This window comes from Mercurialis annua, linkage group LG2 (assembly GCF_937616625.2).
Source record: "Mercurialis annua linkage group LG2, ddMerAnnu1.2, whole genome shotgun sequence".
Classification (NCBI taxonomy): Eukaryota; Viridiplantae; Streptophyta; class Magnoliopsida; order Malpighiales; family Euphorbiaceae; genus Mercurialis; species Mercurialis annua.
Genome location: NC_065571.1, coordinates 33,367,573 through 33,395,536, shown reverse-complemented (window position 1 = coordinate 33,395,536; position 27,964 = coordinate 33,367,573). Strand labels below are relative to the sequence as shown.

At 32.9% G+C, this 27,964-nt stretch overlaps 1 long non-coding RNA gene across 1 annotated transcript; it reads right to left on the bottom strand.

The window, feature by feature from the left end:
* Positions 1–23,475: 23,475 nt before the first annotated feature.
* LOC130015041 (uncharacterized) lies at positions 23,476–24,135 on the bottom strand. Its single transcript, XR_008790044.1, has 2 exons — positions 24,053–24,135; positions 23,476–23,600 (listed from the first exon to the last, which is right to left on the bottom strand). It is a non-coding gene; the product is annotated as an uncharacterized LOC130015041 (long non-coding RNA).
* Positions 24,136–27,964: the final 3,829 nt, after the last annotated feature.

Below are 27,964 nucleotides of genomic sequence, written 5' to 3'. Positions count from 1 at the left end.
GTAACTTTTGGATTTTGTTTGTTTGTAAACGTTTGGCTTCAATTGCTAAAAAGGTGAAACGTTTGGATTTGTTTCGTAACGTTTGGAAAGGTTTGGCATAAATTGCTAAAAAGGTGAAAAGCTTGGATTGTTTCATAACGTTTGTAAACGTTTAGCTTAAATTGCTAAAATGGTGAAAAGCTTGGATTGGATTCGTAGCATTTGTTAACAAGGTGAATCCAAATGTTTTCTTAAATCGCTAAAAAGGTGAATCATTTGGATTTGTTTCGTAACGTTTTCAACTTTTGGATTTGTTTCGAAACGTTTGGCTTAAATTGCTAAAAAGACTGACACATTTGGATTTGTTTCCTAACCTTTGTAAAAGTTTCGCTTAAATCGCTAAAAAGGTAAAACATTTAGGTTTGTTTTATGACCTTTGAAAAAGCTTGGCTTAAATCGCTAAAAAGGTGAAACGTTTAGATCCGTTTCGTAACGTTTGTAAACTTTTTGCTTAAATTGCTAAAAAGGTGACACGTTTGGATTTGTTTCATAACGTTTGTAAACGTTTAGCTTAAATCGCTAAAAAGGTGAAACGCTTGCATTTGTTTCGTAACGTTTGTAAACTTTGGCTTAAATTGCTAAAAAGGTGAAACACTTGGATTTGTTTCGTAACGTCAATAGACTTTTGGCTTAAATTTCTAAAAAGGGGAAACATTTTGATTTGTTTAATAACCTTTGTAAACATTTGGCTTGAATCGCTAAAAAGGTTAGACGTTTTAAACGTTTGGATTGGTTTCGTAACATTTGGCTTAAATCACTAAAAAGGGCAAACGTTTGGATTGGTTTCGTAACATTTGTAAAGGTTTGGCCTAAATTGCTAAAAAGGCGAAACGTTTGGAATTGTTTCGTAACATTTTGTAAACGTTTGGCCTTAAATTGCTAAAAAGGTGAAACGCTTGGATTTGTTTCATAACGTTTGTAAACGTTTGGCTTAAATTGCTAAAAAGGTGAAACGTTTGGTTTTGTTTCTAAACGTCTGAAAGGGTGTGGCTTAAATCGCTAAAAATGTGAAATGTTTGTATATGTTTCGTAACGTTTTAAACGTTTCGTGTTGTTTTATATCGTTTGGCTTATATCGCTAAAAAGGTGCAACGTTTGAATTTGCTTCGTAACGTTTGTAAACGTTTGGCTTAAATAGCTAAAAAGGTGAAACGTTTGGTTTTGATTTGTAATGTTTGTAAACGTTTTGATTAAATTGCTAAAAAGGTGACACGTTTGAATTTGTTTCGTAACCTTTGTAAACGTTTGGCTTAAATCGCTAAAAAGAAGAAACATTTGGATTTGTTTCGTAACGTTTGTGAACTTTTGGCTTAAATCGCTAAAAATGTGAAATGTTTGGATTTGTTTCTGAACATTTGTAAACCTGTGGCTTAAATCGCTTAAAAGGTGAAACGTTTGGATTTGTTCCGTAACGTTTGAAGACGTTTGGCTTAAATTGCAAAAAAGGTGAAACGTTTGGCTTTGTTTCGTAACGTTTGCAAACGTTCGGCTTAAATCACTAAAAAGGTGAAACGTTAGGATTTGTTTTGTAACGTTTGTAAACGTTTGGCTTAAATCACTAAAATAGTGAAACATTTAGATTTGTTTCGTAACGTTTGTAAACGTTTGGCTTAAATTGCTATAAACGTGAAACAGTTGAATTTGTTTCGTAGTATTTTAAACGTTTGGTTTAAATTGCTAAAAAGGTGAAAGACTTGGATTTGTTTCGTAATGTTTGTAAACGTTTGGCTTAAATTGCTAAAAAGTTGAAACGCTTGGATTTGTTTCGTAACGTTTTTAAACGTTTGGCTTAAATCGCTAAAAAGGTGAAACATTTAAATTTGTTTCGTAACGTTTGTAAACGTTTGGCTTAAATTGCTTAAAAGGTGAAACGTTTGGTTTTGTTTCGTAACTTTTTAAACGTTCGGCTATAATCTCTAAAAAGATGAAATGGTTGGGTTTGTTTCATAACGTTTTGAACGTTTGGATTTGTTTCAAAACGTTTGGATTTGTTTCGTAAAGTTTGTAAACGTTTGGCTTCAATCACTAAAAGGTGAAACGTTTGGATTTGTTTTGTAATGTTTGTACAAGTTTGACTTAAATCAATAAAAAAGGAAAATGTTTGGATTTGTTTCAAAATGTTTATAAACGTTTGGATTTGTTTTGTAACGTTTGTAAACGTTTGGATTTGTTTCGTAACGTTTTAAAAGTTTGGTTTTGTTTTTCTAACGCTTGTAAACGTTTGGCTTAAATCGCTAAAAAAGTGAAACATTTGGTTTTGTTTCGTAACGTTTGTAAACGTTTGGCTTAAATAGCTAAAAAGGTGAAACGCTTGGATTTGTTTCATAACTTTTGTAAACGTTTGGCTTAAATCGCTAAAAAGGTGAAACATTTGGATTTGTTTCGCAACATTTGTAAACGTTTGGCTTAAATCGCTAAAAAGGTGAAACGTTTGAATTTGTTTCGTAACTTTTCTAAACGTTTGGCTTAAATTGCTAAAAAGGTGAAACACTTGGATTTGTTTCGTAATGTATGTAAACTTTGGCTTAAATTGCTAAAAAGGTGAAACACTTGGATTTGTTTCGTAACGTTAATAGACTTTTGGCTTAAATTTCTAAAAAGGGGAAACATTTTGATTTGTTTAATAACCTTTGTAAACATTTGGCTTAAATCGCTAAAAAGGTTAGACGTTTGGCTTTGTTTTGTAACGTTTGTACAGGTTTGGCTTAAATTGCTAAATAGGTGTAACGTTTGGATTTTGTTTGTTTGTAAACGTTTGGCTTCAATTGCTAAAAAGGTGAAACGTTTGGATTTGTTTCGTAACGTTTGGAAACGTTTGGCATAAATCGCTAAAAAGGTGAAAAGCTTGGATTGTTTCATAACGTTTGTAAACGTTTAGCTTAAATTGCTAAAATGGTTAAAAGCTTGGATTGGTTTCATAGCATTTGTTAACACATAACTTAAATTGCTAAAAACGTGAAACGCTTGGTTTTGTTCGTAACGTTTGTAAATGTTTGGCTTAAATCGCTAAAAATGTGAAACGTTTGGATTTGTTTATTAGTGCTTTAATTGTTTAGCTTTGTTTCATAACGTTTGTAAACGTTTGGCTTAAATCACTAAAAAGGGCAAACGTTTGGATTTGTTTCGTAACGTTTGTAAAGGTTTGGCCTAAATTGCTAAAAAGGCGAAACGTTTGGAATTGTTTCGTAACATTTTGTAAACGTTTGGCCTTAAATTGCTAAAAAGGTGAAACGCTTGGATTTGTTTCGTAACGTTTGTAAACGTTTGGCTTAAATTGCTAAAAAGGTGAAACGTATGGTTTTGTTTCTAAACGTTTGAAAGGGTGTGGCTTAAATCGCTAAAAATGTGAAATGTTTGTATTTGTTTCGTAACGTTTTAAACGTTTCGTGTTGTTTTGTATCGTTTGGCTTATATCGCTAAAAAGGTGCAACGTTTGAATTTGTTTCGTAACGTTTGTAAACGTTTGGCTTAAATAGCTAAAAAGGTGAAACGTTTGGTTTTGATTTGTAATGTTTGTAAACGTTTGGCTTAAATAGCTAAATAGGTGAAACATTTGGATTTGCTTCGTAATCATTGGAAACGTTTGGCTTAATTTGCTAAAAAGGTGAAATGTTTGGTTTTGTTTCGTAACGTTTGTGAACGTTCGGCTTAAATCGATAAAAAGATGAAACGTTTGGATTTGTTTCATAACGTTTGTAAACGTGTGGCTTAAATCGCTTAAAAGGTGAAACGTTTGGATTTGTTCCGTAACGTTTGAAGACGTTTGGCTTAAATTGCAAAAAAGGTGAAACGTTTGGTTTTGTTTCGTAACGTTTGCAAACGGTCGGCTTAAATCACTAAAAAGGTGAAACGTTAGGATTTGTTTTGTAACCTTTGTAAACGTTTGGCTTAAATCACTAAAATAGTGAAACGTTTAGATTTGTTTCGTAACGTTTGTAAACGTTTGGCTTAAATTGCTATAAATGTGAAACAGTTGAATTTGTTTCGTAGTATTTTAAATGTTTGGTTTAAATTGCTAAAAAGGTGAAAGGCTTGGATTTGTTTCGTAATGTTTGTAAACGTTTGGCTTAAATTGCTAAAAAGTTGAAACGCTTGGATTTGTTTCGTAACGTTTTTAAACGTTTGGCTTAAATCTCTAAAGAGGCGAAACGTTTAAATTTGTTTCCTAACGTTTGTAAACGTTTGGCTTAAATTGCTAAAAAGGTGAAACGCTTGGATTTGTTTCATAACTTTTGTAAACGTTTGGCTTAAATCGCTAAAAAGGTGAAACATTTGGATTTGTTTCGCAACATTTGTAAACGTTTGGCTTAAATCGCTAAAAACGTGAAACGTTTGAATTTGTTTCGTAACTTTTCTAAACGTTTGGCTTAAATTGCTAAAAAGGTGAAACACTTGGATTTGTTTCGTAATGTATGTAAACTTTGGCTTAAATTGCTAAAAAGGTGAAACACTTGGATTTGTTTCGTAACGTTAATAGACTTTTGGCTTAAATTTCTAAAAAGGGGAAACATTTTGATTTGTTTAATAACCTTTGTAAACATTTGGCTTAAATCGCTAAAAAGGTTAGACGTTTGGATTTGTTTTGTAACGTTTGTACAGGTTTGGCTTAAATCGCTAAAAAGATGTAACGTTTGGATTTTGTTTGTTTGTAAACGTTTGGCTTCAATTGCTAAAAAGGTGAAACGTTTGGATTTGTTTCGTAACGTTTGGAAAGGTTTGGCATAAATTGCTAAAAAGGTGAAAAGCTTGGATTGTTTCATAACGTTTGTAAACGTTTAGCTTAAATTGCTAAAATGGTGAAAAGCTTGGATTGGATTCGTAGCATTTGTTAACAAGGTGAATCCAAATGTTTTCTTAAATCGCTAAAAAGGTGAATCATTTGGATTTGTTTCGTAACGTTTTCAACTTTTGGATTTTTTTCGAAACGTTTGGCTTAAATTGCTAAAAAGACTGACACATTTGGATTTGTTTCCTAACCTTTGTAAAAGTCTCGCTTAAATCGCTAAAAAGGTAAAACATTTAGGTTTTTTTTATGACCTTTGAAAAAGCTTGGCTTAAATCGCTAAAAAGGTGAAACGTTTAGATCCGTTTCGTAACGTTTGTAAACTTTTTGCTTAAATTGCTAAAAAGGTGACACGTTTGGATTTGTTTCATAACGTTTGTAAACGTTTAGCTTAAATCGCTAAAAAGGTGAAACGCTTGCATTTGTTTCGTAACGTTTGTAAACTTTGGCTTAAATTGCTAAAAAGGTGAAACACTTGGATTTGTTTCGTAACGTCAATAGACTTTTGGCTTAAATTTCTAAAAAGGGGAAACATTTTGATTTGTTTAATAACCTTTGTAAACATTTGGCTTAAATTGCTAAAAAGGTTAGACGTTTTAAACGTTTGGATTGGTTTCGTAACATTTGGCTTAAATCACTAAAAAGGGCAAACGTTTGGATTGGTTTCGTAACATTTGTAAAGGTTTGGCCTAAATTGCTAAAAAGGCGAAACGTTTGGAATTGTTTCGTAACATTTTGTAAACGTTTGGCCTTAAATTGCTAAAAAGGTGAAACGCTTGGATTTGTTTCATAACGTTTGTAAACGTTTGGCTTAAATTGCTAAAAAGGTGAAACGTTTGATTTTGTTTCTAAACGTCTGAAAGGGTGTGGCTTAAATCGCTAAAAATGTGAAATGTTTGTATTTGTTTCGTAACGTTTTAAACGTTTCGTGTTGTTTTATATCGTTTGGCTTATATCGCTAAAAAGGTGCAACGTTTGAATTTGTTTCGTAACGTTTGTAAACGATTGGCTTAAATAGCTAAAAAGGTGAAACGTTTGGTTTTGATTTGTAATGTTTGTAAACGTTTGGCTTAAATCGCTAAAAAGGTGAAACATTTGGATTTGTTTCATAATAATTGTAAACGTCTGGCTTAATTTGCTAAAAAGGTGAAATGTTTGGTTTTGTTTCGTAACGTTTGTGAACGTTCGGCTTAAAACGATAAAAAGATGAAACGTTTGGATTTGTTTCATAACGTTTGTAAACGTTTAGCTTAAATTGCTAAAATGGTGAAAAGCTTGGATTGGTTTCGTAGCATTTGTTAACATATAACTTAAATTGCTAAAAAGGTGAAAGGCTTGGTTTTGTTCGTAACGTTTGTAAAGGTTTGGCTTAAATCGCTAAAAATGTGAAACGTTTGGATTTGTTTCGTAATGCTTTAATTGTTTAGCTTTGTTTCATAACGTTTGAAAACGTTTGGCTTAAATCACTAAAAAGGGCAAACGTTTGGATTTGTTTCGTAACGTTTGTAAAGGTTTGGCCTAAATTGCTAAAAAGGCGAAACGTTTCGATTTGTTTCGTAACATTTTGTAAACGTTTGGCCTTAAATTGCTAAAAAGGTGAAACGCTTGGATTTGTTTCGTAACGTTTGTAAACGTTTGGCTTAAATTGCTAAAAAGGTGAAACGCTTGGATTTGTTTCGTAACGTTTGTAAACGTTTGGCTTAATTTGCTAAAAAGGGGAAATGTTTGGTTTTGTTTCGTAATGTTTGTAAACGTTCGTCTTAAATCGCTAAAAAGATGAAATGTTTGGATTTGTTTCGTAACGTTTGTTGCTAAAAAGGTGAAATGCTTGGATTTGTTTCGCAACGTTTGTAAATGTTTGGCTTCAATTACTAAAAAGGTGAAACGCTTGAATTTGTTTCGGAACATTAGTAAACGTTTGTCTTAAATTGCTAAAAAGGTGAAGCGCTTGGATTTGTTTCGTAACGTTTGTATACGTTTGGCTTAAATTGCTAAAAAGGCGAAAGGTTTAGATTTGTTTCGTAACGTTTGTAAATGTTTGCCTTAATTCGCTAAAAAGGTGAAACGTTTAAATTTGTTTCGTCACGTTTGTAAACGTTTGGCTTAAATCACTAAAAAGGTGAAACATTTGCATTTGTTTCGTAACGTTAGTAAACGTTTGGCTGATATCGGTAAAAAGGTGAAACATTTAAATTTTCGTAAAGTTTGTAAACGTTTGGTTTAAATCGCTAAAAGGTGAAACGCTTGGATTTGTTTCGTAACGCTTGTAAATGTTTAGCTTAAATTGCTAAAAAGGTGAAACGTTTGATTTGTTTCGTAACGTTTTAAACGTTTGATTTTGTTTCGTAACGTTTTCTTAACTCGCTAAAAAGGTTTTCTTAAATCCAAATGTTTTCTTAAATCGCTAAAAAGGTGAATCGTTTGGATTTCTTTCTTAACGTTTTCAACTTTTGGATTTGTTTCGAAACGTTTGGCTTAAATTGCTAAAAAGACTGACACATTTGGATTTGTTTCCTAACCTTTGTAAAAGTTTCGCTTAAATCGCTAAAAAGGTAAAACATTTAGATTTGTTTTATAACCTTTGTAAAAGCTTGGCTTAAATCGCTAAAAAGGTGAAACGTTTAGATCCGTTTCGTAACGTTTGTAAACTTTTTGCTTAAATTGCTAAAAAGGTGACACGTTTGGATTTGTTTCATAACGTTTCTAAACGTTTGGCTTAAATTGCTAAAAAGGTGAAACACTTGGATTTGTTTTGTAATGTATGTAAACTTTGGCTTAAATTGCTAAAAAGGTGAAACACTTGGATTTGTTTCGTAACGTTAATAGACTTTTGGCTTAAATTTCTAAAAAGGGGAAACATTTTGATTTGTTTAATAACCTTTGTAAACATTTGGCTTAAATCGCTAAAAAGGTTAGACGTTTGGATTTGTTTTGTAACGTTTGTACAGGTTTGGCTTAAATCGCTAAAAAGGTGTAACGTTTGGATTTTGTTTGTTTGTAAACGTTTGGCTTCAATTGCTAAAAAGGTGAAACGTTTGGATTTGTTTCGTAACGTTTGGAAACGTTTGGCATAAATCGCTAAAAAGGTGAAAAGCTTGGATTGTTTCATAACGTTTGTAAACGTTTAGCTTAAATTGCTAAAATGGTGAAAAGCTTGGATTGATTCGTAGCATTTGTTAACACATAACTTAAATTGCTAAAAAGGTGAAACGCTTGGTTTTGTTCGTAACGTTTGTAAATGTTTGGCTTAAATCGCTAAAAATGTGAAACGTTTGGATTTGTTTCGTAGTGCTTTAATTGTTTAGCTTTGTTTCATAACGTTTGTAAACGTTTGGCTTAAATCACTAAAAAGGGCAAACGTTTGGATTTGTTTCGTAACGTTTGTAAAGGTTTGGCCTAAATTGCTAAAAAGGCGAAACGTTTCGATTTGTTTCGTAACATGTTGTAAACGTTTGGCCTTAAATTGCTAAAAAGGGGAAACGCTTGGATTTGTTTCGTAACGTTTGTAAACGTTTGGCTTAAATTGCTAAAAAGGTGAAACGTTTGATTTTGTTTCTAAACGTTTGAAAGGGTGTGGCTTAAATCGCTAAAAATGTGAAATGTTTGTATTTGTTTCGTAAGTTTTTAAACGTTTCGTGTTGTTTTGTATCGTTTGGCTTATATCGCTAAAAAGGTGCAACGTTTGAATTTGTTTCGTAACGTTTGTAAACGTTTGGCTTAAATAGCTAAAAAGGTGAAACGTTTGGTTTTGATTTGTAATGTTTGTAAACGTTTGGCTTAAATCGCTAAATAGGCGAAACATTTGGATTTGCTTCGTAATCATTGGAAACGTTTGGCTTAACTTGCTAAAAAGGTGAAATGTTTGGTTTTGTTTCGTAACGTTTGTGAACACTCGGCTTAAATCGATAAAAAGATGAAACGTTTGGATTTGTTTCATAACGTTTGTAAACGTGTGGCTTAAATCGCTTAAAAGGTGAAACGTTTGGAGTTGTTCCGTAATGTTTGAAGACGTTTGGCTTAAATTGCAAAAAAGGTGAAACGTTTGGTTTTGTTTCGTAACGTTTGCAAACGTTCGGCTTAAATCACTAAAAATGTGAAACGTTAGGATTTGTTTTGTAACCTTTGTAAACGTTTGGCTTAAATCACTAAAATAGGGAAACGTTTAGATTTGTTTCGTAACGTTTGTAAACGTTTGGCTTAAATTGCTATAAATGTGAAACAGTTGAATTTGTTTCGTAGTATTTTAAATGTTTGGTTTAAATTGCTAAAAAGGTGAAAGGCTTGGATTTGTTTCGTAATGTTTGTAAACGTTTGGCTTAAATTGCTAAAAAGTTGAAACGCTTGGATTTGTTTCGTAACGTTTTTAAACGTTTGGCTTAAATCGCTAAAGAGGTGAAACGTTTAAATTTGTTTCGTAACGTTTGTAAACGTTTGGCTTAAATTGCATAAAAGGTGAAACGTTTGGTTTTGTTTCGTAACTTTTTAAACGTTCGGCTATAATCGCTAAAAAGATGAAATGGTTGGGTTTGTTTCGTAACGTTTTGAACGTTTGGATTTGTTTTAAAACGTTTGGATTTGTTTTAAAACGTTTGGATTTGTTTCGTAAAGTTTGTAAACGTTTGGCTTCAATCACTAAAAGGTGAAACCTTTGGATTTGTTTTGTAAAGTTTGTACAAGTTTGACTTAAATCAATAAAAATGGAAAATGTTTGGATTTGTTTCAAAATGTTTATAAACGTTTGGTTTTGTTTCGTAATGTTTATATATGTTTGGCTTAATTCGCTAAAATGGGGAAATGTTTGGTGTTGTTTTGTAACGTTTGTAAATGTTTGGATTTGTTTCGTAACGTTTTAAAAGTTTGGTTTTGTTTTTCTAACGCTTGTAAACGTTTGGCTTAAATCGCTAAAAAAGTGAAACATTTGGTTTTGTTTCGTAACGTTTGTAAACGTTTGGCTTAAATTGCTAAAAAGGTGAAACGCTTGGATTTGTTTCATAACTTTTGTAAACGTTTGGCTTAAATCGCTAAAAAGGTGAAACATTTGGATTTGTTTCGTAACATTTGTAAACTTTTGGCTTAAATCGCTAAAAAGGTGAAACGTTTGAATTTGCTTCGGAACGTTTCTAAACGTATGGCTTAAATTGCTAAAAAGGTGAAACACTTGGATTTGTTTCGTAATGTATGTAAACTTTGGCGTAAATTGCCAAAAAGGTGAAACACTTGGATTTGTTTCGTAACGTTAATTTACTTTTGGCTTAATTTTCTAAAAAGGTGAAACATTTTGATTTGTTTAATAACCTTTGTAAACATTTGGCTTAAATCGCTAAAAAGTTTAGACGTTTGGATTTGTTTTGTAACGTTTGTACAGGTTTGGCTTAAATCGCTAAAAAGATGTAACGTTTGGATTTTGTTTGTTTGTAAACGTTTGGCTTCAATTGCTAAAAAGGTGAAACGTTTGGATTTGTTTCGTAACGTTTGGAAAGGTTTGGCATAAATTGCTAAAAAGGTGAAAAGCTTGGATTGTTTCATAACGTTTGTAAACGTTTAGCTTAAATTGCTAAAATGGTGAAAAGCTTGGATTGGTTTCGTAGCATTTGTTAACAAGGTGGATCCAAATGTTTTCTTAAATCGCTAAAAAGGTGAATCGTTTGGATTTGTTTCGTAACGTTTTCAACTTTTTGATTTGTTTCGAAACGTTTGGCTTAAATTGCTAAAAAGACTGACACATTTGGATTTGTTTCCTAACCTTTGTAAAAGTTTCGCTTAAATCGCTAAAAAGGTAAAACATTTAGGTTTGTTTTATAACCTTTGTAAAAGTTTGGCTTAAATCGCTAAAAAGGTGAAACGTTTAGATCCGTTTCGTAACGTTTGTAAACTTTTTGCTTAAATTGCTAAAAAGGTGACACGTTTGGATTTGTTTCATAACGTTTGTAAACATTTGGCTTAAATCGCTAAAAAGGTGAAACGCTTGCATTTGTTTCGTAACGTTTGTAAACTTTGGCTTAAATTGCTAAAAAGGTGAAACACTTGGATTTGTTTCGTAACGTTAATAGACTTTTGGCTTAAATTTCTAAAAAGGGGAAACATTTTGATTTGTTTAATAACCTTTGTAAACATTTGGCTTAAATCGCTAAAAAGGTTAGACGTTTTAAACGTTTGGATTGGTTTCGTAACATTTGGCTTAAATCACTAAAAAGGGCAAACGTTTGGATTGGTTTCGTAACATTTGTAAAGGTTTGGCCTAAATTGCTAAAAAGGCGAAACGTTTGGAATTGTTTCGTAACATTTTGTAAACGTTTGGCCTTAAATTTCTAAAAAGGTGAAACGCTTGGATTTGTTTCGTAACGTTTGTAAACGTTTGGCTTAAATTGCTAAAAAGGTGAAACGTTTGGTTTTGTTTCTAAACGTTTGAAAGGGTGTGGCTTAAATCGCTAAAAATGTGAAATGTTTGTATTTGTTTCGTAACGTTTTAAACGTTTCGTGTTGTTTTATATCGTTTGGCTTATATCGCTAAAAAGGTGCAACGTTTGAATTTGTTTCGTAACGTTTGTAAACGTTTGGCTTCAATAGCTAAAAAGGTGAAACGTTTGGTTTTGATTTGTAATGTTTGTAAACGTTTGGCATAAATCGCTAAAAAGGTGAAACATTTGCATTTGCTTCATAATAATTGTAAACGTCTGGCTTAATTTGCTAAAAAGGTGAAATGTTTGGTTTTGTTTCGTAACGTTTGTGAACGTTCGGCTTAAAACGATAAAAAGATGAAACGTTTGGATTTGTTTCATAACGTTTGTAAACGTTTAGTTTAAATTGCTAAAGTGGTGAAAAGCTTGGATTGGTTTCGTAGCATTTGTTAACATATAACTTAAATTGCTAAAAAGGTGAAAGGCTTGGTTTTGTTCGTAACGTTTGTAAAGGTTTGGCTTAAATCGCTAAAAATGTGAAACGTTTGGATTTGTTTCGTAATGCTTTAATTGTTTAGCTTTGTTTCATAACGTTTGAAAACGTTTGGCTTAAATCACTAAAAAGGGCAAACGTTTGGATTTGTTTCGTAACGTTTGTAAAGGTTTGGCCCAAATTGCTAAAAAGGCGAAACGTTTTGAATTGTATCGTAACATTTTGTAAACGTTTGGCTTAAATCTCTAAAAAGGTGAAACGTTTGGTTTTGATTTGTAATGTTTGTAAACGTTTGGCTTAAATCTTTAAAAAGGTGAAACATTTGGATTTGCTTCTTAATGTTTGTAAACGTTTGGCTTAATTTGCTAAAAAGGGGAAATGTTTGGTTTTGTTTCGTAACGTTTGTAAACGTTCGTCTTAAATCGCTAAAAAGATGAAACGTTTGGATTTGTTTCGTAACGTTTGTTGCTAAAAAGGTGAAATGCTTGGATTTGTTTCGCCACGTTTGTAAATGTTTGGCTTCAATTACTAAAAAGGTGAAACGCTTGAATTTGTTTCGGAACATTAGTAAACGTTTGTCTTAAATTGCTAAAAAGGTGAAGCGCTTGGATTTTTTTCGTAACGTTTGTATACGTTTGGCTTAAATTGCTAAAAAGGCGAAAGGTTTAGATTTGTTTCGTAACGTTTGTAAATGTTTGCCTTAATTCGCTAAAAAGGTGAAACGTTTAAATTTGTTTCGTCACGTTTGTAAACGTTTGGCTTAAATCGCTAAAAAGGTGAAACATTTGCATTTGTTTCGTACCGTTAGTAAACGTTTGGCTGATATCGGTAAAAAGTTGAAACATTTAAATTTTCGTAACATTTGTAAACGTTTGGTTTAAATCGCTAAAAGGTGAAACGCTTGGATTTGTTTCGTAACGCTTGTAAATGTTTAGCTTAAATTGCTAAAAAGGTGAAACGTTTGATTTATTTCGTAACGTTTTAAACGTTTGATTTTGTTTCGTAACGTTTTCTTAACTCGCTAAAAAGGTTTTCTTAAATCCAAATGTTTTCTTAAATCGCTAAAAAGGTGAATCGTTTGGATTTCTTTCGTAACGTTTTCAACTTTTGGATTTGTTTCGAAACGTTTGGCTTAAATTGCTAAAAAGACTGACACATTTGGATTTGTTTCCTAACCTTTGTAAAAGTTTCGCTTAAATCGCTAAAAAGGTAAAACATTTAGATTTGTTTTATAACCTTTGTAAAAGCTTGGCTTAAATCGCTAAAAAGGTGAAACATTTAGATCCGCTTCGTAACGTTTGTAAACTTTTTGCTTAAATTGCTAAAAAGGTGACACGTTTGGATTTGTTTCATAACGTTTCTAAACGTTTGGCTTAAATTGCTAAAAAGGTGAAACACTTGGATTTGTTTCGTAATGTATGTAAACTTTGGCTTAAATTGCTAAAAAGGTGAAACACTTGGATTTGTTTCGTAACGTTAATAGACTTTTGGCTTAAATTTCTAAAAAGGGGAAACATTTTGATTTGTTTAATAACCTTTGTAAACATTTGGCTTAAATCGCTAAAAAGGTTAGACGTTTGGATTTGTTTTGTAACGTTTGTACATGTTTGGCTTAAATCGCTAAAAAGGTGTTACGTTTGGATTTTGTTTGTTTGTAAACGTTTTGCTTCAATTGGTAAAAAGGTGAAACGTTTGGATTTGTTTCGTAACGTTTGGAAACGTTTGGCATAAATCGCTAAAAAGGTGAAAAGCTTGGATTGTTTCATAACGTTTGTAAACGTTTAGCTTAAATTGCTAAAATGGTGAAAAGCTTGGATTGATTCGTAGCATTTGTTAACACATAACTTAAATTGCTAAAAAGGTGAAACGCTTGGTTTTGTTCGTAACGTTTGTAAATGTTTGGCTTAAATCGCTAAAAATGTGAAACGTTTGGATTTGTTTCGTAGTGCTTTAATTGTTTAGCTTTGTTTCATAACGTTTGTAAACCTTTGGCTTAAATCACTAAAAAGGGCAAACGTTTGGATTTGTTTCGTAACGTTTGTAAAGGTTTGGCCTAAATTGCTAAAAAGGCGAAACGTTTCGATTTGTTTCGTAACATGTTGTAAACGTTTGGCCTTAAATTGCTAAAAAGGTGAAACGCTTGGATTTGTTTCGTAACGTTTGTAAACGTTTGGCTTAAATTGCTAAAAAGGTGAAACGTTTGGTTTTGTTTCTAAACGTTTGAAAGGGTGTGGCTTAAATCGCTAAAAATGTGAAATGTTTGTATTTGTTTCGTAAGGTTTTAAACGTTTCGTGTTGTTTTGTATCGTTTGGCTTATATCGCTAAAAAGGAGCAACGTTTGAATTTGTTTCGTAACGTTTGTAAACGTTTGGCTTAAATAGCTAAAAAGGTGAAACGTTTGGTTTTGATTTGAAATGTTTGTAAACGTTTGGCTTAAATCGCTAAATAGGTGAAACATTTGGATTTGCTTCGTAATCATTGGAAACGTTTGGCTTAATTTGCTAAAAAGGTGAAATGTTTGGTTTTGTTTCGTAACTTTTGTGAACGTTCGGCTTAAATCGATAAAAAGATGAAACGTTTGGATTTGTTTCATAACGTTTGTAAACGTGTGGCTTAAATCGCTTAAAAGGTGAAACGTTTGGAGTTGTTCCGCAACGTTTGAAGACGTTTGGCTTAAATTGCAAAAAAGGTGAAACGTTTGGTTTTGTTTCGTAACGTTTGCAAACGTTCGGCTTAAATCACTAAAAAGGTGAAACGTTAGGATTTATTTTGTAACCTTTGTAAACGTTTGGCTTAAATCACTAAAATAGTGAAACGTTTAGATTTGTTTCGTAACGTTTGTAAACGTTTGGCTTAAATTGCTATAAATGTGAAACAGTTGAATTTGTTTCGTAGTATTTTAAATGTTTGGTTTAAATTGCTAAAAAGGTGAAAGGCTTGGATTTGTTTCGTAATGTTTGTAAACGTTTGGCTTAAATTGCTAAAAAGTTGAAACGCTTGGATTTGTTTCGTAACGTTTTTAAACGTTTGGCTTAAATCGCTAAAGAGGTGAAACGTTTAAATTTGTTTCGTAACGTTTGTAAACGTTTGGCTTAAATTGCTTAAAAGGTGAAACGTTTGGTTTTGTTTCGTAACTTTTTAAACGTTCGGCTATAATCGCTAAAAAGATGAAATGGTTGGGTTTGTTTCGTAACGTTTTGAACGTTTGGATTTGTTTTAAAACGTTTGGATTTGTTTCGTAAAGTTTGTAAACGTTTGGCTTCAATCACTAAAAGGTGAAACCTTTGGATTTGTTTTGTAAAGTTTGTACAAGTTTGACTTAAATCAATAAAAATGGAAAATGTTTGGATTAGTTTCAAAATGTTTATAAACGTTTGGTTTTGTTTCGTAATGTTTATATATGTTTGGCTTAAATCGCTAAAATGGGGAAATGTTTGGTGTTGTTTTGTAACGTTTGTAAACGTTTGGATTTGTTTCGTAACGTTTTAAAAGTTTGGTTTTGTTTTTCTAACGCTTGTAAACGTTTGGCTTAAATCGCTAAAAAAGTGAAACATTTGGTTTTGTTTCGTAACGTTTGTAAACGTTTGGCTTAAATTGCTAAAAAGGTGAAACGCTTGGATTTGTTTCATAACTTTTGTAAACGTTTGGCTTAAATCGCTAAAAAGGTGAAACATTTGGATTTGTTTCGTAACATTTGTAAACGTTTGGCTTAAATCGCTAAAAAGGTGAAACGTTTGAATTTGCTTCGGAACGTTTCTAAACGTATGGCTTAAATTGCTAATAGGGTGAAACACTTGGATTTGTTTCGTAATGTATGTAAACTTTGGCGTAAATTGCCAAAAAGGTGAAACACTTGGATTTGTTTCGTAACGTTAATTTACTTTTGGCTTAATTTTCTAAAAAGGTGAAACATTTTGATTTGTTTAATAACCTTTGTAAACATTTGGCTTAAATCGCTAAAAAGGTTAGACGTTTGGATTTGTTTTGTAACGTTTGTACAGGTTTGGCTTAAATCGCTAAAAAGATGTAACGTTTGGATTTTGTTTGTTTTTAAACGTTTGGCTTCAATTGCTATAAAGGTGAAACGTTTGGATTTGTTTCGTAACGTTTGGAAAGGTTTGGCATAAATTGCTAAAAAGGTGAAACATTTGTAAACGTTTGGTTTAAATCTCTAAAAGGTGAAACGCTTGGATTTGTTTCGTAACGCTTGTAAATGTTTAGCTTAAATTGCTAAAAAGGTGAAACGTTTGATTTGTTTCGTAACGTTTTAAATGTTTGATTTTGTTTCGTAACGTTTTCTTAACTCGCTAAAAAGGTTTTCTTAAATCCAAATGTTTTCTTAAATCGCTAAAAAGGTGAATCGTTTGGATTTCTTTCGTAACGTTTTAAACTTTTGGATTTGTTTCGAAACGTTTGGCTTAAATTGCTAAAAAGACTGACACATTTGGATTTGTTTCCTAACCTTTGTAAAAGTTTCGCTTAAATTGTTAAAAAGGTAAAACATTTAGATTTGTTTTATAACCTTTGTAAAAGCTTGGCTTAAATCGCTAAAAAGGTGAAACGTTTAGATCCGTTTCGTAACGTTTGTAAACTTTTTGCTTAAATTGCTAAAAAGGTGACACGTTTGGATTTGTTTCATAACGTTTCTAAACGTTTGGCTTAAATTGCTAAAAAGGTGAAACACTTGGATTTGTTTCGTAATGTATGTAAACTTTGGCTTAAATTGCTAAAAAGGTGAAACACTTGGATTTGTTTCGTAATGTTTGTAAACGTTTGGCTTAAATTGCTAAAATGGTGAAACGTTTGGTTTTGTTTCTAAACGTTTGAAAGGGTGTGGCTTAAATCGCTAAAAATGTGAAATGTTTGTATTTGTTTCGTAACGTTTTAAACGTTTCGTGTTGTTTTATATCGTTTGGCTTATATCGCTAAAAAGGTGCAACGTTTGAATTTGTTTCGTAACGTTTGTAAACGTTTGGCTTAAATAGCTAAAAAGGTGAAACGTTTGGTTTTGATTTGTAATGTTTGTAAACGTTTGGCTTAAATCGCTTAAAAGGTGAAACATTTGGATTTGCTTCGTAATAATTGTAAACGTTTGGCTTAATTTGCTAAAAAGGTGAAATGTTTGGTTTTGTTTCGTAACGTTTGTGAACGTTCGGCTTAAAACGATAAAAAGATGAAACGTTTGGGTTTGTTTCATAACGTTTGTAAACGTTTAGCTTAAATTGCTAAAATGGTGAAAAGCTTGGATTGGTTTCGTAGCATTTGTTAACATATAACTTAAATTGCTAAAAAGGTGAAACGCTTGGTTTTGTTCGTAACGTTTGTAAAGGTTTGGCTTAAATCGCTAAAAATGTGAAACGTTTGGATTTGTTTCGTAACGCTTTAATTGTTTAGCTTTGTTTCATTACGTTTGAAAACGTTTGGCTTAAATCACTAAAAAGCGCAAACGTTTGGATTTGTTTCGTAACGTTTGTAAAGGTTTGGCCTAAATTGCTAAAAAGACGAAACGTTTGGAATTGTATCGTAACATTTTGTAAACGTTTGGCTTAAATCTCTAAAAAGGTGAAACGTTTGGTTTTGATTTGTAATGTTTGTAAACGTTTGGCTTAAATCTTTAAAAAGGTGAAACATTTGGATTTGCTTCTTAATGTTTGTAAACGTTTGGCTTAATTTGCTAAAAAGGGGAAATGTTTGGTTTTGTTTCGTAACGTTTGTATACGTTCGTCTTAAATCGCTAAAAAGATGAAACGTTTGGATTTGTTTCGTAACGTTTGTTGCTAAAAAGGTGAAATGCTTGGATTTGTTTCGCCACGTTTGTAAATGTTTGGCTTCAATTACTAAAAAGGTGAAACGCTTGAATTTGTTTCGGAACATTAGTAAACGTTTGTCTTAAATTGCTAAAAAGGTGAAGCGCTTAAATTTTTTTCGTAACGTTTGTATACGTTTGGCTTAAATTGCTAAAAAGGCGAAAGGTTTAGATTTGTTTCGTAACGTTTGTAAATGTTTGCCTTAATTCGCTAAAAAGGTGAAACGTTTAAATTTGTTTCGTCACGTTTGTAAACGTTTGGCTTAAATCGCTAAAAAGGTGAAACATTTGCATTTGTTTCGTAACGTTAGTAAACGTTTGGCTGATATCGGTAAAAAGGTGAAACATTTAAATTTTCGTAACATTTGTAAACGTTTGGTTTAAATCTCTAAAAGGTGAAACGCTTGGATTTGTTTCGTAACGCTTGTAAATGTTTAGCTTAAATTGCTAAAAAGGTGAAACGTTTGATTTGTTTCGTAACGTTTTAAACGTTTGATTTTGTTTCGTAACGTTTTCTTAACTCGCTAAAAAGGTTTTCTTAAATCCAAATGTTTTCTTAAATCGCTAAAAAGGTGAATCGTTTGGATTTGTTTCGTAACGTTTTCAACTTTTGGATTTGTTTCGAAACGTTTGGCTTAAATTGCTAAAAAGACTGACACATTTGGATTTGTTTCCTAACCTTTGTAAAAGTTTCGCTTAAATCGCTAAAAAGGTAAAACATTTAGGTTTGTTTTATAACCTTTGTAAAAGCTTGGCTTAAATCGCTAAAAAGGTGAAACGTTAGATCCGTTTCGTAACGTTTGTAAACTTTTTGCTTAAATTGCTAAAAAGGTGACACGTTTGGATTTGTTTCATAACGTTTGTAAACGTTTGGCTTAAATCGCTAAAAGGGTGAAACGCTTGCATTTGTTTCGTAACGTTTGTAAAAGTTTGGCTTAAATTGCTAAAAAGGTGAAACGTTTGGATTTGTTTCGTATAATTTTAATCGTTTGATTTTCTTTCGTAACCTTTTAAACGTTCGGCTTAAATCGCTAAAATTGTGAAACGTTTGTATTTGTATCGTAACATTCGTAAACGTTTGGCTTAAATTGCTAAAAAAGGAAATGTTTTGTTTAAATCGTTAAAAAAGTGAAACGTTTGGAATTGTTTCGTAAAGTTTGTAAACATTTGGCTTAAATAGCTAAAAAAGTGAAACGTTTGGATTTGCTTCGTAACCTTTGTAAATGTTTGGCTTGAATCGCTAAAAAGGTGAAACGTTTGGTTTTGTTTCATAACCTTTGTAAATGTTTGGCTTAAATCGCTCAAAAGGTGAAACGTTTGGATCTGTTTCGTAACGTTTATAAACGTTTTGATTAAATTGCTAAAAAGGTGACACGTTTGAATTTGTTTCGTAACCTTTGTAAACGTTTGGCTTAAATCGCTAAAAAGGTGAAACATTAGGATTTGTTTCGTAACGTTTGTGAACTTTTGGCTTAAATCGCTAAAAATGTGAAATGTTTGGATTTGTTTCTTAACATTTGTAAACGTGTGAATTAAATCGCTTAAAAGGTGAAACGTTTGGATTTGTTCCGTAACGTTTGAAAACGTTTGGCTTAAATCGCAAAAAAGGTGAAACGTTTGGTTTTGTTTCGTAACATTTGCAAACGTTCGGCTTAAATCACTAAAAAGGTGAAACGTTAGGATTTGTTTTGTAACGTTTGTAAACGTTTTGCTTAAATCACTAAAACAGTGAAACGTTTAGATTTGTTTCGTAACGTTTGTAAACGTTTAACTTAAATTGCTATAAATGTGAAACAGTTGAATTTGTTTCGTAATATTTTAAACGTTTGGTTTAAATTGCTAAAAAGATGAAAGGCTTGGATTTGTTTCGTAATGTTTGTAAACGTTTGGCTTAAATTGCTAAAAATTTGAAATGCCTTGATTTGTTTCGTAACGTTTTTAAACGTTTGGCTTAAATCGCTAAAAAGGTGAAACGTTTAAATTTGTTTCGTAAAGTTTGTAAACATTTGGCTTAAATAGCTTAAAAGGTGAAACGTTTGGTTTTGTTTCGTAACTTTTTAAACGTTCGGCTACAATCGCTAAAAAGATGAAATGGTTGGGTTTGTTTCGTAACGTTTTGAACGTTTGGATTTGTTTCGTAACGTTTTCTTAACTCGCTAAAAAGGTTTTCTTAAATCCAAATGTTTTCTTAAATCGCTAAAAAGGTGAATCGTTTGGATTTGTTTCGTAACGTTTTCAACTTTTGGATTTGTTTCGAAACATTTGGCTTAAATTGCTAAAAAGACTGACACATTTGGATTTGTTTTCTAACCTTTGTAAAAGTTTCGCTTAAATCGCTAAAAAAGGTAAAACGTTTGGGTTTGTTTTATAACCTTTGTAAAAGCTTGGCTTAAATCGCTAAAAAGGTAAAACGTTTAGATCCGTTTCGTAACGTTTGTAAACGTTTTGCTTAAATTGCTAAAAAGGTGACACGTTTGGATTTGTTTCGCAACGTTTGTAAACATTTGGCTTAAATTGATAAAAAAGGTAAAAAGTTTGGATTTGTTTTGTAACATTTGTAAACGTTTGGCATAAATCGCTAAAAAGGTGAAATGTTTGAAATTTCATAACGTTTGTAAACGTTTGGCTTAAATCGCTAAAAAGGTGAAACGCTTGCATTTGTTTCGTAATGTTTGTAAAAGTTTGGCTTAAATTGCTAAAAAGGTGAAACGTTTGGATTTGTTTCGTATAATTTTAATCGTTTGATTTTCTTTCGTAACCTATTAAACGTTCGGCTTAAATCGCTAAAATTGTGAAACGTTTGTATTTGTATCGTAACGTTCGTAAAAGTTTGGCTTAAATTGCTAAAAAGGGAAATGTTTTGCTTAAATCGTTAAAAAAGTGAAACGTTTGGAATTGTTTCGTAAAGTTTGTAAACATTTGGCTTAAATAGCTAAAAAAGTGAAACGTTTGGATTTGCTTCGTAACCTTTGTAAACGTTTGGCTTGAATCGCTAAAAAGGTGAAACGTTTGGTTTTGTTTCATAACCTTTGTAAATGTTTGGCTTAAATCGCTCAAAAGGTGAAACGTTTGGATCTGTTTCGTAACGTTTATAAACGTTTTGATTAAATTGCTAAAAAGGTGACACGTTTGAATTTGTTTCGTAACCTTTGTAAACGTTTGGCTTAAATCGCTAAAAAGGTGAAACATTAGGATTTGTTTCGTAACGGTTGTGAACTTTTGGCTTAAATCGCTAAAAATGTGAAATGTTTGGATTTGTTTCTTAACGTTTGTAAACGTGTGAATTAAATCGCTTAAAAGGTGAAACGTTTGGATTTGTTCCGTAACGTTTGAATACGTTTGGCTTCAATCGCAAAAAAGGTGAAACGTTTGGTTTTGTTTCGTAACATTTGCAAACGTTCGGCTTAAATCGCTAAAAAGGTGAAACGTTAGGATTTGTTTTGTAACGTTTGTAAACGTTTCGCTTAAATCACTAAAACAGTGAAACGTTTAGATTTGTTTCGTAACGTTTATAAACGTTTGGCTTAAATTGCTATAAATGTGAAACAGTTGAATTTGTTTCATAATATTTTAAACGTTTGGTTTAAATTGCTAAAAAGGAGAAAGGCTTGGATTTGTTTCGTAATGTTTATAAACGTTTGGCTTAAATTTCTAAAAAGTTGAAACGCTTTAAAACGCTTGGATTTGTTTCGTAACATTTTTAAACGTTTGGCTTAAATCGCTAAAAAGGTGAAACGTTTAAATTTGTTTCGTAACGTTTGTAAACGTTTGGCTTAAATCGCTTAAAAGGTAAAACGTTTGGTTTTGTTTCGTGACTTTTTAAACGTTCGGCTATAATCGCTAAAAAGATGAAATGGTTGGGTTTGTTTCGTAACGTTTTGAACGTTTGGGTTTGTTTCAAAACGTTTGGATTTGTTTTGTAAAGTTTGTAAACGTTTGGCTTCAATCATTAAAAGGTGAAACGTTTGTATTTGTTTTGTAAAGTTTGTACACGTTTGACTTAAATCAATAAAAATGGAAAATGTTTGGATTTGTTTCAAAATGTTTATAAACGTTTGGTTTTGTTTCGTAATGTTTATAAATGTTTGGCTTAAATCTCTAAAATGGGGAAATGTTTGGTGTTGTTTTGTAACGTTTGTAAACGTTTGGATTTGTTTCATAACGTTTTTAAACGTTTGACTTAAATCGCTAAAATGGGGAAACGTTTGTAAATGTTTGGCTTAATTTGCTAAAAAGGTGAAATTTTTGGATTTGTTTCGTAAAGTTTTAAACGTTTGGCTTATATGGCTAAAATGGGGAAACGTTTGTAAACGTTTGGTTTAATTTGCTAAAAAGGTGAAATGTTTGGTTTTGTTTTGTAAAGTTTGTAAACGTTCGGCGTATATCGCTAAAAAGATGAAACGTTTGGATTTGTTTCGTAACGTTTGTATATGTTTGGCTTAAATTGCTAAAAAGGTGAAACGCTTGGATTTGTTTCGTAACGTTTGAAAACGTTTGGCTTAAATTGCTAAAAAGGTGAAACGCTTGGATTTGTTTCGTAACGTTTGTAAATGTTTGGCTTAAATTGCTAAAAAGGTGAAACGTTTGGTTTTGTTTCTAAACGTTTGTAAGGGTGTGGCTTAAATCGCTAAAAATGTGAAATGTTTGTATTTGTTTCGTAACGTTTTAAACGTTTCGTGTTGTCTTGTATCGTTTGGCTTATATCGCTAAAAACGTGAAACGTTTGAATTTGTTTCGTAACGTTTGTAAACATTTGGCTTAAATAGCTAAAAAGGTGAAACGTTTGGTTTTGATTTGTAATGTTTGTAAATATTTGGCTTAAATCACTAAAAAGGTGAAACATTTGGATTTGCTTCGTAATATTTGTAAACGTTTGGCTTAATTTGCTAAAAAGATGAAATGTTTGATTTTGTTTCGTAACGTTTGTAAACGTTCGGCTTAAATCGATAAAAAGATGAAACGTTTGGATTTGTTTCATAACGTTTGTAAACGTTTAGCTTAAATTGCTAAAATGGTGAAAAGCTTGGATTAATTTCGTAACGTTTGTACACGATTTTCTTAAATCGCTAAAAAGGTGAAACATTTGGATTTTTTGTAACGTTTGAAAACGTTTGGCTTCAATCGATAAAAAGGGGAAACGTTTGGATTTGATTCGTATCGTTTGTAAACGTTTGGCATAAATCGCTAAAAAGGTGAAATGTTTGGATTTGTTTCGTAAAGTTTTACATGTTTGGCTTAAATCACTAAAAAAGTGAAAGGTTTTGATTTATTTCGTAACCTTTGTGAAGAAGCATTTTGATTATTTTCATAACCTTTGTAAACGTTTGGCTTAAATCGCTAAAACGTGAAACGTTTGGATTAATTTCGTAACGTTTGTATACGTTTGGCTTAAATCGCTAAAAAGGTGAAACTTTTGGATTTTTTCATAACGTTTGTAAACGTTTGGCTTCAATTTCTAAAAATGGAAAACGTTTGGATTTGTTTTAAAACGCTTGTAAACGTTTTGCATAAATCGCTAAAACGGTGAAATATTTGTATTTGTTTCGTAACGTTGTAAACGTTTGGCTTAAATCGCTAAATTGCAGAAATTTTTGGATTTGTTTCGTAACGTTTGTCAACTGTCACGACCCAATTTCATGAATCGTGACCGGCGCTAGGGTATGGGTATGGTTGTACCAAAACCCGTAGCTAGCCTTGCGGATAGTCAAATTATAACGTTTAAAACAATGTACCTGCATAAAACCACATGCTCGGGGGCAACCAAGACTTCAGCCTAGTCTAGCAGTACAATAAGCAATATATATATTTAAGGTACACTTATCTCAGAATAATCTCCAACATTATGGCAATATAATATAAATACCATAAACACTGTAATCATGCCAAAAGCGATAAAGTAATAGTTGGATCAATCCAACAAACAATAGTCAAAACTATAAACGTAAGACTAAGACATGAATAATATGAAACTACTACTGCGGTCTAAGAGTTTAAAATAGTTCGACACTTTATTTCTGAAATAAATAAAGAACCTCCGAGAATGAAGAAACGGAGATCGACCAAATGCTCAAATCACAAACCTGGAAAATTTGGGAAAACAACGGGGTCAGATTTACTGAGTAGAGTTTATATAACCATTTACATTTATTAAGTTTAAAACCTTTAAAACGTTTAATAAAACATTTTCATTATGGATTATCAATGAAACCCTAAACCATAATTCTAAATCCATTGTCGTGTCGGTGAGACGTATTTCAATAACCGACCCCCGACTATCACTTAATAAATAGTGAGCCCAGGAGACGTATCTTCCACCGGTGCCCTCACTAAGGTGAGACGTATCTCAAACCTACCTCAATACCATAATCATTACCGGTGCGCACGCAGTCCCGATGATGCCCATCGAGTAGCACGTTCCAAATCAAATCCACAATGCCGAAAACAGTTTAAAAGCTGTTTATACATATATATATATATATATACAAAATATAATAATTGCTTAATAAAGAGGTAAATAGAGATATAAACTCACTGCTTGCTAAATCCACGTGATCCTGACAAGCACCTAACTCTGGTTCGCCTCTGAAGTACGAACAGTCGACGGGTCTAAATAAAATATTAAAATCATAATTAAAATCAGACCCTAACTCTAAAGAGTACTAGACGCCACATAGGACTAGCACAACGCAAAACCAAGTCACATTTAATAAACACTTACATTATATGCATTCCAAATATAACCCAAGTTATAAAGTACAAATCATATAAACATATTTAAAATGGTACATAAAATAATTAAATAAATCCGAGTTAAAATCCATATTAGTGAGTCAGCCGAGTTATTTAAAACTACCAAGCTTCTTCCCACTTGTCGGGCGACCACAGTCTAACCCAAATAAAACTTATTAAATTTATAAACCCAAGTTTATAACTTAAAATACTTTAATAAAATAATTATCCATTTTAAAGTGGAATTCAATATCTTGAAAATTAAGTAACCTAAGTTACAACCCGAAAACTTGATCAAATAAGTCTTATAAAGTTTAGGGACTAAATTGTATTTTAGCCACTTAGGGACTAAATTATACTTTAGCCACTTAGGGACTAAATTGTACTTTAGCCAATTAGATATTAAAAAAAATCAAATTAACTTCCCATTCTTAATTTGTTAAATTATAAATCAATTAGAAGTCTAAAAGATAAAACTTAACTTAAATAAGCTTTTAGAAACTTTTAGGGGCTAAATTGTAATTTAGCCAAAATTGACATTTTAATCGAAATTAAATATAATTACCCGAGTAATTATATTAATTTAGATTATTAAAATAATTATCGTATTCAAGTGGTAATTCTTAAATTGAAACATTAGAAAAGTTATTATTGAATGAAAACTTAGCTAGGGATTTAATTGATTTCAAATAACTTATTTGGTGACTATTTTGGCCAAAAGACCATCTTCTACATTCAAATAGAAATCCTTCCCCGCCATTAATAATTCCATGAATCCCAAGTTATAAATTCACTCCATGAATCACCAAGAAACCAACAATTAACCTAGAAGCATGATTCCTTTAACACATATACACATAAACTTGCAACATCAAAATCTTAACATGATCAAAACAAGAACCTAGGATAGAAACTATTCACGGCGGTAATCAACATTTCGATAAAATGGGGAATCAAAACGGTAGGAATACGACGAACAATTACACTTATTAATGGAATGATCATTCTATTTATCATAGGTTACAAGAAATCGATTAAGGCAACCAAATCAAAACCAAAGGAACGACAGTAAACGCAAGAACAAACCGACATCGAAACGGCGACAAACGGGGGAAATTTTACGTACCGTATGTGATTCCGAAACGTAGGGATCGAAGAGAACGTCGAGTCGATGTGAATCGTCGAAGAACTTTTGGATTAGAAGCTAAAACAATGAGCTAGAATCAAGAACCGTAAATTTACGATATCGTACAATGAAGAAGCTTTGAGGACTACTTACCAGGAACGAATGAAGGTTGATGATGATGAAGTTTCGGTTCTTTGTCCAAGGAGTGATGGCGGCTGAGTTTGGTTAAATGATGAGGAAAAATATTAGGTTAAAAAAAAGAGAAACGTGATGGCAGCAACATCTAACACGGGTGAGGGAGGAAAACGAAAAATGGCCAACAAAAGACGTAGTTATATCTGCTACTGCTCTTTTAGGATTCTGCTTCACAATTGAAGCATAAGATTGATGGGCCTTTTATGTTAAAAAGGACATGGGCTAATTATGTTTTAAAAGGAAAAGAGGGACAACGTGAATGCATGGGTTTCATGCATGGTTCATATTTCATTTAAACTTCATTTTGCTTTTGCTTTTTATTTTTTTTCCTTTTCTTTTAAGGTTTAATAATACCAACTTAATATGAATCGAATCACGATACCAAACACGATCTGAAAACCAACGGAAAATTATCGAAAAATAAATTAAATTTTTTACGGGATATTACATTCTCCCCAACTAATTATAAATTCGCCCTCGAATTTAACACGACAAGTAAATAACATCAGAATAACACGTAACACAAATAAAAATCATAAAAGTCACAGAAAATCAAAATAGTTAATCAAATGACAATCCACATACCTCAAGGAAAGAGAAAAGGATAGCGGTTCCGCATATCCGACTCGGTCTCCCAAGTGCACTCCTCTACAGAATGATTGCGCCAGAGAACTTTGACCATCGGAATCTCCTTGTTCCGCAACTTACGCACTTGCGTATCAACAATCTCAACTGGCTGTTCCTCATATGATAACTCTTGGTCAATCGCAACGCTCTGAGGCACAATCACGTGCGAAGGATCAGAAATGCACTTTCTCAACATAGAAACATGAAACACAGGATGCACTAACGACATGTCTGGCGGCAGAACCAGACGATAAGCCACAGCTCCAATTCTCTCTGAAATCTCATAGGGACCAATGTACCTCGGTGCCAACTTTCCCTTGACACCAAAATGAACCACACCTTTCATAGGAGAAACCCGAAGAAACACAAAGTCTTCCACCTGAAACTCGATGTCTTTCCTCTTCGGATCAGCATAACTCTTATGCCGACTAAAAGCTGTCTCCAACCTCCGTTTTATCAACGGTACCTTCTCTGAGGTAATTTGAATAATCTCAGCACCAGACAACTTCCGCTCGCCGACCTCTTCCCAGCAGATAGGAGATCGACACTTGCGTCCGTATAGAGCCTCATAAGGTGCCATCTCAATACTCGCATGGTAACTGTTGTTGTAAGAAAACTCAATCAACGGCAAATGAGTATCCCAGCTATCCTGAAAATCAAGAATGCACATCCTGAGCATATCCTCCAATGTCTGAATAGTCCTCTCAGACTGTCCGTCAGTTTGAGGATGAAAAGCTGTGCTGAAGTCCAAACGAGAACCCAAGGACTCCTGTAACGCTTTCCAGAACCTCGAAGTGAACACCGAACCTCTGTCTGAAACAATCGAAACTGGTACACCATGCAAACTGACAATCCTGTCGATGTACAACTGAGCCAACTTCGAAGCAGGATACGAAACCTTGATCGGAAGGAAATGAGCTGACTTGGTCATACGGTCAACTATCACCCAGATGGAATCGTACCCCTGTCGAGTACGTGGTAAACCAACAACAAAGTCCATGGCAATCCGCTCCCACTTCCACTCTGGAATAGGTAGTGGCTGCAGATAGCCAAAAGGTCTCTGATGTTCCAGCTTCACCTGCTGGCAAGTCAGACACTTGGAAACGTACTCTGCAACATCTTTCTTCATTCCGCTCCACCAATACGTACCCTTGAGGTAATGGTACATCTTGGTAGATCCCGGATGAACACTGTAAGCTGACCTATGCGCTTCCTCCAGAATCTGGTTTCTCAAACCATCCAAATCCGGAACGCACAGCCTAGAACCAAACCTGAGAACTCCGTCAACAAAAACAAACTCGGAATTTCCATCCAGATGGATCTCATCCATAATCCGTTTCAATTGTGGATCCTCAGCTTGTAAAGCTTTAATCCTATCAATCAAAACCGGTTGCACCTGGAGTTGTGCCAACAAACTCCCGTTCTGAGAAACCTGGAAACCGTAGCCCGAAGCTATCAAACTATGCCACTCCCTAACCATGGGTCTACGCCCAACCTCAGAAATATGGGCGAAATTGCCCGAAGACTTGCGACTCAATGCATCGGCTACCACATTAGCCTTACCAGGATGGTACTCGTAGTCTTTTAGCAACTCTAGCCACCTCCTCTGTCTCAGATTCAACTCTTGCTGATCAAAGATGTACTTCAGACTCTTGTGATCAGTGAAGATCTCGCAAGTCGCACCGTACAAGTAGTGCCTCCAGATCTTCAGAGCAAAAACCACAGTAGCTAACTCCAAGTCATGAGTAGGGTAATTCACCTCATGCT